Here is a 15,441-nt window from a genome sequence, read left to right on the forward strand (position 1 = left end):
TAAATAATATATTTATACTGGCATACTCTATCGTCTTTTTCCATACACATCAGCGATAAGATATAATTGTATTGAAAAGAACGAGATAGATTTTTTTAGTAGGTCTGATCAGACTCACACCAAGGTACTCAGCCGCCCGTTATTCTAATGCATTTTTGTTGAGACACTGTGGAACGTTTTAGTTTATTGAGATATACGTAGGTAAGTAATTGAGTTGTTTGACTTCAAAATTTACAGAAATATAAAATTAATTTCCTTTTCAATTTTGAAATCATCAACAATTTCCACATCTCGTGAATGAACTTATACAACGATCCCAAACTTATTCTCCAGTAAAAAATTCCGCGCTCTAAAGTCTGCCGTTTTGCGTTTTTGTATACAGTGACGTCCATAGGCAAAGTGCCGCCCTTAAGCAGACTTAGAATACCATCCCTCTTAATTTGTAGACTAAAATTGAATGCAAATTTGTTGAGTACCTACCTATCGACCTCATATGTTATTGTTATTAGTCATCGTCACAGGTTCTCAAACTTATTTGGACCACCGCCCACTTTGAGATTTAAAAAAAATCTAGTGCCCCCCATATTTTTTTAACTTACCTTTTTACATTACCATCTGTTACGTATCTTAAAAACAGTTATTGCAAATATAATTTTTAAACAAGCATTATTAAATGGATAGGATAGATAGACCCATATCCCATTTTTGAGAACAAAGAATAATGTACCTTGTAGAATCATATTTAGAAGTATTTTTATTAGCATTTTGAATTTAAAATTTATCTAATGTGAAGGATGAATCTGATGCATTTGGATGAGTTTGTTAATATCAAGCCCGAATTCACTTAAAAACAGCCGTAAGTCGTCGCCGCGTTCAGTAATTTGCAGCCGATTTCTGTTTTTAGTAAGCAGCGCCATTCTGTGTCTTTGTTTTCCAGGAAGTTTTTTGGAAGGAAAGAGTTTAACAGATCAAAACGCCATTTTGGTCAACTTCCGGAGATGCCAGATTCATGAAATAAAAAACGGAAACGAGACTAGTGCATGCGCAAGTTTTTTCGTCTATATGGGTCTCAAAGCATTCAATATTACGCATTATACGCATCTCAAGAATTTCGGATAGGGATGGGATCGCCGCGATCGACCGAAAATTTTTGTATGAAAAAAAATATCGGAAATCACAGACAATTTTATTTAGTTAACTTAGCCATGGACTACGTACATGAAAGTTTATAAAGCTACATCCACATTATTACATGCGTAAGCGACTCTAATTTAACCGTATGTGTATACGGGACTAAAAGCATTCGAGTAGTAAATCGCATCTCAAGTGGTATCATGTCTAGATTCCGTCGGATTTTTATAGATAGAATTTGTCTGCCGTCGCCCCTCTAGATTTCCTTAACGCGCTCTAATTTTTTTTGAGCTATCTACTACCACCCTGAAAGCCTCCAGCGCCCACAAGGGGGCGTTATCGCCCACTTTGAGAAAGACTGATCTACTGAGTATTAGGGCATTTCCATGAAACAGTCTCAAACAGCGATGGTTTTAGATACGTGTAGAGTTGAAGCCCTGACAGGTTTGGAGCCCCCCTGTGAATATTTCTCGTATGCGATAAACCGTCATTGGGTACAATACTAAATTTGAATAATAGAATACGTCATCAAGATTTTGAATGCTTCCATTATTTTTTAAACAAATACAACAAAAAATTTTGAATATTGATATCTACATCATACACATACTGAGAATTAGAGCAAAACCACGGAACTATCTCTCAAACAGTAGTGGTTTTAAATACGTAGAGATCTGTGACAAGCTTGGAGACACCGTTGCGAAAATTTTGCTTGTGAGATAAGCCGCCATTCCAATAATTGGGTATTATAATACAACAATAGTTAAGTTGTCAGGATTTTTTATGCTTCGATTATTAAACAAAAACGTCGGCACTTTTCGACTGCATCGTTTGCGCCACTGCTCTCAAAAGTTGTAATTTTCGCTCCATCGTGTGCCGCCCTTTATAATGTGCCGCCCCTTAGCAACGCATGACCTGCCTTCCCCCATGGGACGTCGCTTTTTGGATAATATATTATAATATATATGTACTGGCAAATTTTGAGCCTTATAGTATAGGACATAGGGTAATAATATGTCGTAGGTATGGTAGTTTTTGTTAATATTTGTACGATTGGGAGATTATCTTTGGTTCACTGTCCTTTGAACATGTGGACTGGAAAGGCAAAAGGAGTTAATCCACACTAATCAAATTTTACAGGAGGCACAAAAAACGTTTTGACAATGATTTTGGGCCAAAGTCTATATATAAAATAGACACAAACTTGAAGTGCATGATGATTAATAATTTGGTGTTTTTTTCCCCAATCTATAATTAAATAATGAAGTTATTGAAGAAAAACTAATAAAAATGAGGGTTAAGTCATGAATCATTAATTATTTATATTTTATTTAGTTTCGACTTACGACTCGATTTTTCTTTACCTGTAATCATCATAAATTGCATTTAAAAATCAAGTATTTTGATATTTCGTGCCAACCTATCAATAATCTTAGAATATATAATCAGCATATTCATGTTCAGAATAGGTACATACATACCTATGGATATCTATTAAAATTATGAGGCTAAATTATTCAATTATATTCAACAACTTTACTAGCAGATGGGGAAATCCTAAGTCTGTAGTCTCATCACATTTTTATTATGTATATTAATTAATATTGCAGCTGTGTTCAAACATATTTGTAAACAAAAAACACAATCATATAAGAAATAATTCTTTGGGCTATCACAATAATTATATTTTTCCTTCTTCTTTCCTTGACGCTTCGGGCGTCTTGCCGAGGTCATTTATTATGAAGAAATATGTGATAAACTGTTAAAACCAGTCCTACAATATTATTCAATAACATCAAAATTTTAAATAATAAATTCACAAATTGAGTATGTACCTATAAAATATTATCCAATGCATAACAAAATCTCTGCAATTGGCATCAAAGGGACCCGTAGCATAATCTCTCAAGCTGAGTCTTCAATAATAATAATAGTTTATAGTTACACTAGTTACAGGATAGGATTCTTGGAAAGAGATGCATTGATATTTGTATTAAGTCAGCGCCATCGATTAATAAAGCCTGAGCGTATCTTTTTGCACAAGCAACGAGTGGTCCACTGTTCACCTGTCAAACGCAGATCCCAGATTGCTTGACATATTGATTCACCCTGTCTCGTTTCAAATTAAATTAGAAAAAATTCTCAAATCAAATATACATTAACTATCAGTGCTATTTATAAATAATATACATTTCTGTTAGTCATCAGCTGTCAAATTCAGACTAGTCCTTCACACAAAAACCGGCGGTAATATCGATTTCTAAAAAATATGTAGCATTGATCTATGCATTACAGTTGTAGAAGGTGTGTTAATGCTAGTGAATTATTTATCATGTAACTCATCGATCCAAATCAAACCATTCCCTGTGTGAACACGACAGACGCATCAGTACGAGCACTCTATGGAACAATGACAGGTCATCCATAGACAACTACGGGAGAGGCGGAAAAAGTAGGACCAGTCGTTGTGAATGTATCGGCTTTCTACTTGAGTCGGCAATGATTAAGTACGTTGTAGTTGGAATTTATGGTTTTATTTATTTTCATCGCATGGCTTCAAAATCAGTCAGTGCCTCGGGCCTCCAATTCCTTAATCCGCCACTGGTAAAGTGTACTGTTATGCGTGATAATCGCATTTCGAAATAACATATTCTTTAACAAACTTTTATTCCATATATCCCGAAATCCGAATCATGTTATAAAATAAATACCACACCCGGTAGAATAAACCAGTTCCTGTATTTTCTTTGTTCTCTCAGAGGTAGGTCCTGCCAAGAACTCGAAGCGTTGTGGTCCTCTACTAACTACTTAGTTTGGCAAAACGTAACAGCCGATCCAGGAGCGGATGGCTCGGGATTTCGCCTACTCAATCGGCCCACAATTATAAAAGTATGCGTCGGTGGAAGACGATATAAATGTAATAGACATAAGAAGACAAAGCGGTAAGAATTATTGTGAATGATCTCATTCAACACCTGTTTCAAATTTTTATGATATCATATTATTGTAATCATTCAGGGGTGGCCCTAGCAAAATTTCTAAGTGGTACAAATTATTTAGATTAGAAATGTTTGTGTAAAAAATATTACGTAATTCGGGTTATCTTTTTTATTATTCTTCCTAAAAAAATTCATCCATCCAGTCGCAGTGGCGTAGTTAGAAATATTAGGCACATATGCCATATAGTCCATGAATGGGCTCAGAATTTAAAAAAAAAACCGCCCAAAATAAAATTTGATTGGTTTTAAGTCCTTTCTTCTCATTTTCCCCTCCATTTCAATTGGTTTTCTGCTCAATTTTTCTCCGTCCGAAATCAATGTCGAGAGGTTTTTTTAGTTCTTTTTCCAAATAAAGTTCAGATATCCCTACGATTTATTTATTTAACGAACTCTAGTCAAATAGGTAGTTAAACAAAACAACCATTAACAGTATGACTGAGATTTAGGGTCCCTTGTCCTGCTGGTATGATTTGCATACTATTGTGATGAGAACTTACTGAATGAGAAACAACATAGAGGCGCACACATAGAAAATGGTTAGGGGAGGGGCGGTCCATTTCGGAAAAATGTCTATAATAGTTTATATAATAATATAATATTTTTTGATTTTTTTGAGGCAGCGGAGTCATCACTAACTTCTGCATAACACCCTGTCAATGGCCCCTTAAACTAAACAAAAATTGAAAGATCTCCGTTTAATTGTTAATATAAAAATCATCACTCTGATCATTAAATTTCTACTTTTTTCATCATAAAAATTGATATGCTAACCAGAAAAAGTGCTAAACAATCATAACACAATAATCAAAATCTGTGTTTTTTAAACATTATTAACACCAAAGACATTTTTGAAGCAATGGTAAGTGTATCATAATTTTTTTTAAGTGAATGCTCCGCCTACAGAGGCACCTAGAGGAAAATAAATACGAAGCTGAGGTTTTGGAAGGATTTATGGATAATTTTTACTTTATTAGAGCGTAACGAGATTAGATTCGATATAATTATATTATTAATAAATAAATAAATTATATTAGTGGCCATCGTAAAAAAAAATTGACAATTACTTTTGCATGTTCGACGAAACTCCGCTTTTGCACCCCAACCCCTTGCTACGCTACTGTTCAGTGCAATATTTTAACAGTTATATATTATGGAAGTTTTTTTATCGATTTGCAGAAGAGGTTCAGTAGAAAAGACAGCGTTTATAAATAATTGTGGGTGGAATTCATCAGATTTCCAAAATTTGTCTTTTCAGACAAAATAAGCATACCTATTTCGCAAAAACGGCAAATTTATGACATTCAAGATTATAAAAAGATAAAAACTACTAAATAATCGATAAATAATAATCGAAAACTCAAAAATTAGTCGGAATTAGAGGTCGATCCACTGCTGGATGAAGGCTTCCCCTAACTCTCTCAACTCTTCTAGGACCCTAGTTCTTCTAGAAAAAACTCCACTAAACTACTACTAAATTTTCATTTTTCTAAGTGAAGAAGCAGTGATATAATAGAGTGGAGATATTTACTTACCAGGAATAGTTATTAGCCACTCGTCTAATATTGAAAGAATAACGTACGTCATTTTCTTGGCCAGCTGCAGGGACGGAACCGTCTTAATTTACCACCCTTAAGCAATACATGACTTGCCCACCCCTACCAAATATTATTGAGTAAGATCAATGATTAGTCCACCACCCACATTTAATACGTCATGCCATACTAGATGAGAATTGTTTCTTTGTCCGCAACATTCATGACAAAATTATGATAATTATTATAAGTACATAATAATTTATCACTACCTACCCATTCAATTCTAAATAATGCCACAATTGTGTGGTAAGTCACACATGCAAAGAAACTATCATCAGCTATGTATTTGCAATATACGGGTGAGTTAGATTATAGTTAATTCATTTTTTCTCACTTCAAGTTACTTACCATCCATTAGTTGATCCAATCTTTCAATTTATTAAATTATTTTCAATTTCCCCTGATTGTTTTAAAATTTGATCATAGATGGTAATAAAATACTAAACACAATTTGTAGTAGAGTCCTCTATTGGTGATACTCATAAGCAGTTTTGCATTATTAAAAGTGTATACTTATTTGGTAAACGTATCTACAATGCAATCACAGATGGCATTATACACAATATTAATTTAATTATTCATAAAAAATAATATAAAAACGAAGAATCAGCTACGTTATATCAAAATTATGTATCTTTTAAAAATATATTATTTAATTATAGGGGGAATGAGAAAGTCTTTTATTGTTACGCACTTTGTTTTAGTTGAGCTTGTGACAGTACGCTGTTGGGCAAAGATCTATCCTATATGCCAACAGAGAACCTAGCGCAAAAATACGAAGCTTGCAATTTGAGAATTCTTTTTGATAATTTACAATTTTATTTCAATTGTATTAATCAGGGCTCGAAATGGACGGGAACGCACCGGAGCGCCGTTCCGGTTCGTGAAATCTGTAAAGTTATCGCTCCGTCTCGTGGACAAAATAATTTGACCATCTGAGCTAGATATGGCATATATTTCGAGCGCTCCGGTTCGTAAACTTTTCCATTTCGAGCGCTGGTATTAATTAATAAATATGTATCATGACGTATCATGTAATAAATTATTTTGTTTACATGTTGTACAATAATAGCATAGTAAAAATAATAAATCTGTGTATTTCTAAATGGTACAAACCAAATGACGTGTCAGAAATATCAATCAAATGGGACCTCAGACTCTGGTGACTTAGATAAGTGTCTAACTATTATATTTATTCGATTTTTATATCAAACTTTTAGTGGTATTTATATATTTTGTTAGTACGTTATCCATATAATACATTTCTTAGATATCGGAGTCATGAAAAGATGATAAAAAATACTGCTACAGTTGGTAAATAATTTAAACAATGGTATGTTGTAAATTTACAATATTTAGACACTTCATACATAAAAATACATATTTTTACGGTTTATGATAATATTTTGTCGTATATCCCATGTCAATTTATTTATTAGCGGTTTATAATAATTGAAGACAATAATAATTATTATGTTTCATCACAAAAGCCGATATCACGTTTCAGTTAAACCATTAAATAGGCTATGTTTTACTTTTGATTTGTTATAAATTATTATTGCTAACGAAAATAGTTGTACAGTCATCTGTTTAAGCAAAGATGGTCGAAATAGCGGTTTGCTAAATTTTTCAAACACAATTTTGAGATTATTTTTTCCAAAGTAGGTACATTCTGCAATAATATTTTGTTTTGTTATTTTTTGTTTTGTTACGCCAAAGAAGTATAACTTCTAATGCGCGTACATAAGTACACACACAGATTTTTTTTGATAATTGACATTTTAACGTAATTATCTAAAAACATTAAAAAGATAAACTTACAATTAAAAAGAAACCTTATAAAATATGAATTCGTTAAAGATATTATATGGTCATGTTTATTTTTAAAAGTTAGATTAGGTACCTACTTATAAAGTTTTCTCTAACGCACAGAAAAGATTTTTGACAAATTCATAGTTTTAATGTTTTTAATATGTATTTAAAATAGCATTGATTTTTATGAAAAATATAATTGAATATAAATAACATAAAATCATTTTTGTCTATATCAAATCGACCTTCAATATTTTGACCATACCAAAATTAAAGTCCTAAAATATATCAATATTAAGTAGGTCTTTATTATATTTCACTGATTCTTTGATTTGCCGTCCTATCATAAGTGCCACCTTTTGGCAATAGGCAACGTATATAAATGTAGGTAGGTACTTCATATTATATTATAACATTATACGGTTCACGTACATATATTTTTAAATTAAATTATTGAAAAATATATATTTTTTTTGATTTCTACCCCACCCTCAATCCTACCGCCCGGGTATGTCGCACCCCTAATACCCCTAATACCCCTTCTATGCAGACATGTATTTTTCTTGAATTATTTTTTGAAACGGTCCCCGTTGACAATTTATGGATTTTCTTGTGTTCTAGATGTGTATTGATAGATATTACAGAATACAATTAATTAAAATTATTATTAGTAAGTAAATAAAAGAGGTAATTGCAGAATAATAATTATATTTATTCATAGATTAATCTGATGTAGGTATCCCATAGCAGACATTATGACAAAGCGGGACGATAGTAGGTTTTCATTGACAGAATATTAAATTTATTAGGTACTTAAATTTACATGTTTCATTTAAATTTATATAATACAAAATACACTACAGTTTTAGTCATTAATTAAAAATATATAATTACAATACGTAAACAAACTAATACATTTATTCTTTGGACTAGAACAGTTCTTATAATTCAATTAGTAAAAATGAAAGTGGGAAGTGTTTATACAAATGTGAATAATAATAATAATTAAATTACGTATACCTAATAAATGTTTAAGATCACCATAATAAAATAACTTTAGGTAATAATTAAATTTACTGTGTCCGCTTGGGGTAGGCAAGTGATGCACTGCAGTGATACTTTGTATTCACTGAAGACATCCGATTCTAGCGACAAAATGCGCAATTTAATACAATTTACCGATATATAAATTTAAATAATCAATACGTATTTAAAAACGTTAACAAAGTTTTTTCAATAAAAATAAAACTCATTGGTTATTTTCTGTATATTCGTATTATTATTGTCGCTAGAGGCGCTAGTAGCATTGCACTTCCCCTACGGCGAAAATTCTAAGATAATGAAGAATAGGAAATTTTAAAACTTTCGATTTTTTTTCGCCTGTGTTAGAACAAGCTATTCGAGGTCTAGAGTCAACGGGTGTATAAGTACCTATGTCAAAAGTATACAGATTTTTATTGCATTGATGGCTGAGGTTAAACAATAGATATTAAAAAAAACTGTAGGTAAAGAATTTACATATAAAATGGAGGGAAGCGGATGTCCCAGGGACATTACTGTAATTTTATCATTTTGATCAGGGAACGCAAAAATAATGAGAACTAAAATGTGGTGTGGAAGAATATGGGATACACTTAAACACATGTCATGAATACATCATTCTAAACTTGTATTTTCTGACAATTGCTCTCAATTTATGCACTGACGATCATTCAATATTGGTGTATTTGAAAGTTGCAACACACACTATTGCACGTCTATAATGTTTGTTTCATTTTCGTAGGACACTCACACATTCAAAACCCTGCGTCAAAATTTAGAGTATCGGAATTCTATTTATTAATATATTCTGTGAGTTTGGTATTTCAAGCAGGTATTTAAAATACTGACTGCGTTTTATCATTACAATAGGATTAGTACCCAATGACATATTCATTTGACAAAATTATTATCTTATTTTGTATATAATATGCGTATATAAATAAACATTTTTATTGATTATTCATAAATAATTATTTTAGTATGATGATCTTATTAGACGATTTTATTTCAATGAATCCAACTGAATCCGCTCTCACACTCTTTTTACTTTCATCTTTTATTGTTATTTCAAACAAAACATATCACAGAAACACAATAAACAAATTCATGAGCAAATAAAATAGAGTCGAAATTATCTTACAAAAGAAATAACATTAAATGAAAAATTAAATGTACACTCACACAATAAAAAACGTTTTTAATTAATTATTCTAAATATTCAATAAAAGGAATAATATTAAAAACTACCTAGTTCTATTTTTAATCAATACAGATAACACAATAATTATTACACAAGTGATTTTTTAAAATTCATTTTTGAAACAGTACCTATGACTTTTTTTCAACCTTTGGAATAGAATGTAGAAAAAATGTTTTTGTTGATTATTATCATTTCAATGTTTAAATAAGGTATTATATTTTCATGATATTAATTAAAGCATATTTTTAAGCTCATTTAAATTTATGACAGGTTGCATTCACTATTATCTTACATAAAATTCACTTGTCAAGTTAGAAGTCAGCTTGGGTTCATATTATAATTTCACACTGTCATATCAGACCTGTCTGCATAAAAAATATAATATAGTCATATTATAACAAAGAATAATGAAAATGTTAAAACAATATGGATTTTTTTAAATATATAAATTTCAATTAAATGAATATAATAATGTATTTATTTTATCTTGAAATATTGCGTCTATAAAGAATTATATGACTATGAATGAAGTTAATAAATAATTTAAATCAAGCCAGTCACAATTATGTTTACAGCAATAATTGAATGCTGCATGCTGAACATGGTATGAAAACTGTTACCAATTTTATTGGTAATAAACAAAGAATGAATAATTATTGAATTTAACATCAAGGTGAGGTAAAGTGCTTCTGCATATTTACTGGAGGCATCTAGCAACATAATACGAGAAATGCAATTTAATATATTATTTCACTGATTATTTACATTATAAAATAAGCCAAAATATTGTAAAATGTACACAAGTAGAAGAACTCTTCGTTTTATTAGATATCATTTTATGATTATTTTAAAAAAAAGTTAGTAAGAAGTTCTCCCAAATGCACCAGAGAAAATTTTAAAAAAAATCGTGTTTTCTATTTGTTTCAAATATGGTAATAGTGGGGAAATAGACACTCCCAAATGAGTTTTAATAATGTATGTATTACGAATAAAATTATTTTACTTTATTTTATGAAATTTATATAAAATTTTAACTTTCAATAAGACACACAAATAAATTAGAACGAAAATAAAAATGTGTTTAACTTCAATAATTTTTAATTATATCTAATCAACCACCAGTATTGTGACCATATTATAATGTCTTTAAGATTAAAAAGTTCAACAAATACACATTTTTTAAAAATGCAATTTCATCTTTTAACTATTATTTTCCTTTTTATTAAAATGTGAATTATCTGCAAAATGTATGAAAGTATTACTTCTTTCGTATTATGTCGCTAGATGCAACTAATATTACTATACTCACTCTTAAAAATGAAATATAATTGTAATTACAAAGTAACATATTATTTAGTTGGTAAACGATAATTGAAATGTCGATATTTATGATTGAAAAATCGCAGAAGTTTTGTATTTCGAGTAGCTACGAGTATGTCAATTCAACAACAAGAATCCTTCATAATATACGATTCACAATCTTTTTTTCACTTTTTTTTTCGTTGGAGTTCACAGTGAAATAGAATTATTACAACTATTAATATATATTATGTACAAAATATAATTTGTTAATAAATTATTATAAAAGGAACTTCTCGAAAAATTTGAAGCTGTGATGACAGTACCTACTTAGATTCGAAGTTAGATTCGAAGTGGTGGAATTAAATATGTATTTTGAATTATTCAATAATAAAATTTCCAAAATTTAGCATATTATTTGGAATCTTCACATTGATACGACACAAATAAAGTACGTGATTGAATGTAGGTATTGGAAAAATAAATAATAATAATAATAATATAAAACTTTGAGCTTTATGGAATGGGTATTATTAATAAAATGTCTTAAAGTGGAAAAACTATTTTAATTCTCCCTAACTTACCCAATCAAGTTATATGAATTCTTTCACATACAATGATATGTATTTTATTACCTTATTTCAATATTTGGATAGTATTCAATATTTACATAATAATCTTATAACAATAATGAATATTAAATACTTACATTATTTAAATATAATTTTTGTTCAATAAAAATTATTATTATTTGCATTTAAAAACTACTTTACATGCGATTTGGAAGTCATGTAATATTTAAATAGTTTAAATACAATTAATATGTATAGGTGGCATGACTTATGGATCAATCTTCTGTCGCTTCGTGGATAATAGTTAGGTAATTATAATATCTGGAATTTTTTATCTTCAGACCAACAGGATATCAAAGGCATTGATATGTCCAATCTGCAACAACAATAAATAAAAATATATTTTAAAAATAATTACATATTATTAATGAAAACGCAGAACAGTTATGTATACAAGAAATTATTGATAATTTTGTGTATTATCGACACGTTGTCATAATATACTTCGTTACTTTTGCTTTGATGCATTTTAATTAATAATTATTTTATAATTTTTGCAGTAGGCACTTTTTTCCACCGACGAACGACAAGGAGAGACCACCGCATAAATTTATATTAAAAATAGCGTTCTGGTTCGCGAATTATTACAAAAATAATTCAATAATTAATTTAGTTACTTTATACATTTTTTTATTAAAAAATAATACACACCTAATCAGATACGTGTTAAAAATAATATTTACATGTCGTAACCCCATATTTCTACAGACAATAATGAGATTTTGTGTTATTTTGGTACAAAGATTGTACCTATGTTAATACTAAATTAAACTACCGTTAATAATACATTATTTATAGATAGAAAGTAGTGACTTTCTGTGGGATGATACAGACCTGCGTTGCTTATGGGCGACAGATACACAAAGGTATAAAAGATAATGATGAACTCAGTATATTTCGTAGAGTTTTGCATGGGACTCTGAAAGACATTATCTGCCTTAATCTTCGGTATATAATGAGTATGTATATATGCGTGTCAGATATTTAAATACTGTTATTTAATTTGCCTGGTTAAGACTCTAAGATACCTACACTTTGATATTTATGGAAATTATCGGGCGCTCCGATTTGTAAAATTTTCCATTTCAAGTGCTGCATCTGTATTTATTTTCTCTTTAAACCTATAACCAAGATATGTGAGCTCTGTGTAAATAGGTATATGACCACCATAATAGTGAAATACCATATTATCTTCTCAATATCTCAAACAATACATAAACCTAATTAAAATTGAACTGGTAAGAAGGTTTCCTATAGATGACCTCAAAAGGTTTCGATGTAGATTTTGAGAAGATTTTTTTTGTGGAATAATGTAGGTAATCTATTGTAGTGTAGGTGTGGGTAGGTAGTAGTATATGTGGTGGTAGAGCGGGATGATTTTTCAAATTTATTTACTCTTCAATAATAAAATATTATTCGCGTCATTCAAATTTTTTTAATAAATCATCGAAATAACTTATGAATTGCAATATGCCTATTCATTAATTTTTAAAGGAATGGAATACTGAAAAGATAATCAAAATAGATATCTTACACCGCTCGAAATGTACCTACCAGAACGGACTGAAACGAAGCTCCGTCTCGTGAAACAAATAAAGCGTCCCGGTTCATGAAATATTTAAAAAAATAATTATATTTCTTACTTATTTTTTCTTTACAAAATATAATTTTTGTGATGTAGTATTCCTTGGTTCGGCGGAGGATAGGTATTGCAGATGAGATATTGTAGTAGTCGTTCGTGATGATGGAGTAGGCGAGAATTTATGTTCTGTTTCAATTACAAGGTTACAGTACAGACCGGCCGCATTATGAAATAATATTTTGAAATTAATATGAAACAATATTAATTCGCAATGTTGTGAAATTGCAGAATTCTAATATGCTATCTTATAACGAAATAATATTATATACAGGAACTGACAGAGTGTACACGAAAAATGAATATTTAATAAATAATATTATACAGTCGTACTTGGTTATTACGAGGAAGATGGGACCGACAGAATTAGCTCGTTATAAGCGTTACTCGTTATATCATAGAATATGTATTTTTAAATGAGCGGTCACATTACACAAAAAGTCGAAAAATAGTCGAAAATAAAAAGTCTGAAAACCATCGTAAAAATCCCCGAAACAAGCATGGCATTCATAAATACAAAAGAAGTTGTTTATTGTAATGAACGCTGGTAGGTACCTACGGGCTTCACAAACCTTGGATTTTTCAACCATATACGTGGATACTTTTTTATTATTGTCGGCGAAACACCGATTAAGTAGGTACTTAGACACATAACTAGTGTCATAAACGTAATCCGACCCTGGCGGCATCCTGTCCGATCGGATTTTATTGCTTAGGGTTGAAATGTTTTTAAACTATCGACACATATCGTATATCCGATAAGTTGCTCGTTATAACCGTGAATGTATGGAGAAAATCATAAACCAAAATGTCAACGAATGTTTCCTCATTACACCCGAGATCTCGCTATGTCCGAAAACGTAATAACCGAGTTCGACTATAATTGAGATCTAGGTTACAGGAATCCAATGACAGCCACAATGACATGTTCTAAATCATTTTTTCTACAAGAAATAATGAACTTTTTCGTTTATGATTAATAGTAATATATGCATTTTTTATAATTAAATACAATGTAGTAACGTTCCATAGTGGTGGGTAGACAATGCATTGCTTGTGGGCAGCAGATAATGGAAGAAAAGTGAATTATACAAAATTTGTGTATTTTGTAGAATTTATATAGTTTTACTTGCGATAATAATAAGACTTACATAGTAAAAGGTTTAGTAGATACGCATGTCAGAAGTATAAAGACTATAAATTATTGTATTTGTGGTTTCAAGATAATGAATAAATCTAGAAAAATTATATATTTTCCGAAAATTATCAAGCCCACCGATTTGTAAAATTTTCCATTTCGAGCGCAGGTTTTCAATTGAAGTCCGCTGAATAAATTCAAATTTTAACCTGCACCATTTTATTTTGTCAAATATTTAAGGTTGTATCGAACCTGGTGCTGGGGGCACGCTGCTATTGGTTGAGGAGTGTGTTGGTCACCTCAGAGATGGACAGCAGAGGACTCCGGTCCGGCCGATCGATGCGTGCGAGTGAGAGCCTCCGTTGCCCGCCGCAATACTGCAATCAGTTGACCCAAACCAAAACAATCAATAATTACACTTCCAGATTAATGAATTGAAAACATGCATACTGAAGACGTGATTCTCGTCATTCGCCAACAAGATCACTAGCTAAAAATACAACAGCGCGTTTCAAACACAGATAATATGAACGACGGCCAGAACCGCGCCCCCACAAATGCAATAAGTGCATTGTACGAGGGCGGCCGAATTTATACGTTGGCCAAAAGATCTTACATTTTCAGATATTTCTTTTCTTTGAATATTCTATGAATATGAAATACAACTTGTTGTTTGATAATGGCCACCAAATTAACCAACCAGAGAATCTCAAAATAAATGACAGAAATATTGTTACTAACACCGCAGATTTGGCTGTGTTTGTAAAATGGTGTAAATCAGTGGTCGGTAAATTTTTCAGGCATTTGAGTAAAAAAAAATTAGGTCGCATAATCGACTACAATTAATTAAATTGGTCATATTTTAAATTATATTATTACACATACTGAGGCAGGTTTATTATATAGTTTAATCGAAGGAGTTTTTTTTTAATACCATAGTTATAAAATGGTCAG

Source organism: Rhyacophila brunnea, unplaced genomic scaffold, assembly GCF_057557595.1.
Source record: "Rhyacophila brunnea isolate RB1 unplaced genomic scaffold, BYU_Rbru_1.0 scaffold_6, whole genome shotgun sequence".
NCBI lineage: Eukaryota > Metazoa > Arthropoda > Insecta > Trichoptera > Rhyacophilidae > Rhyacophila > Rhyacophila brunnea.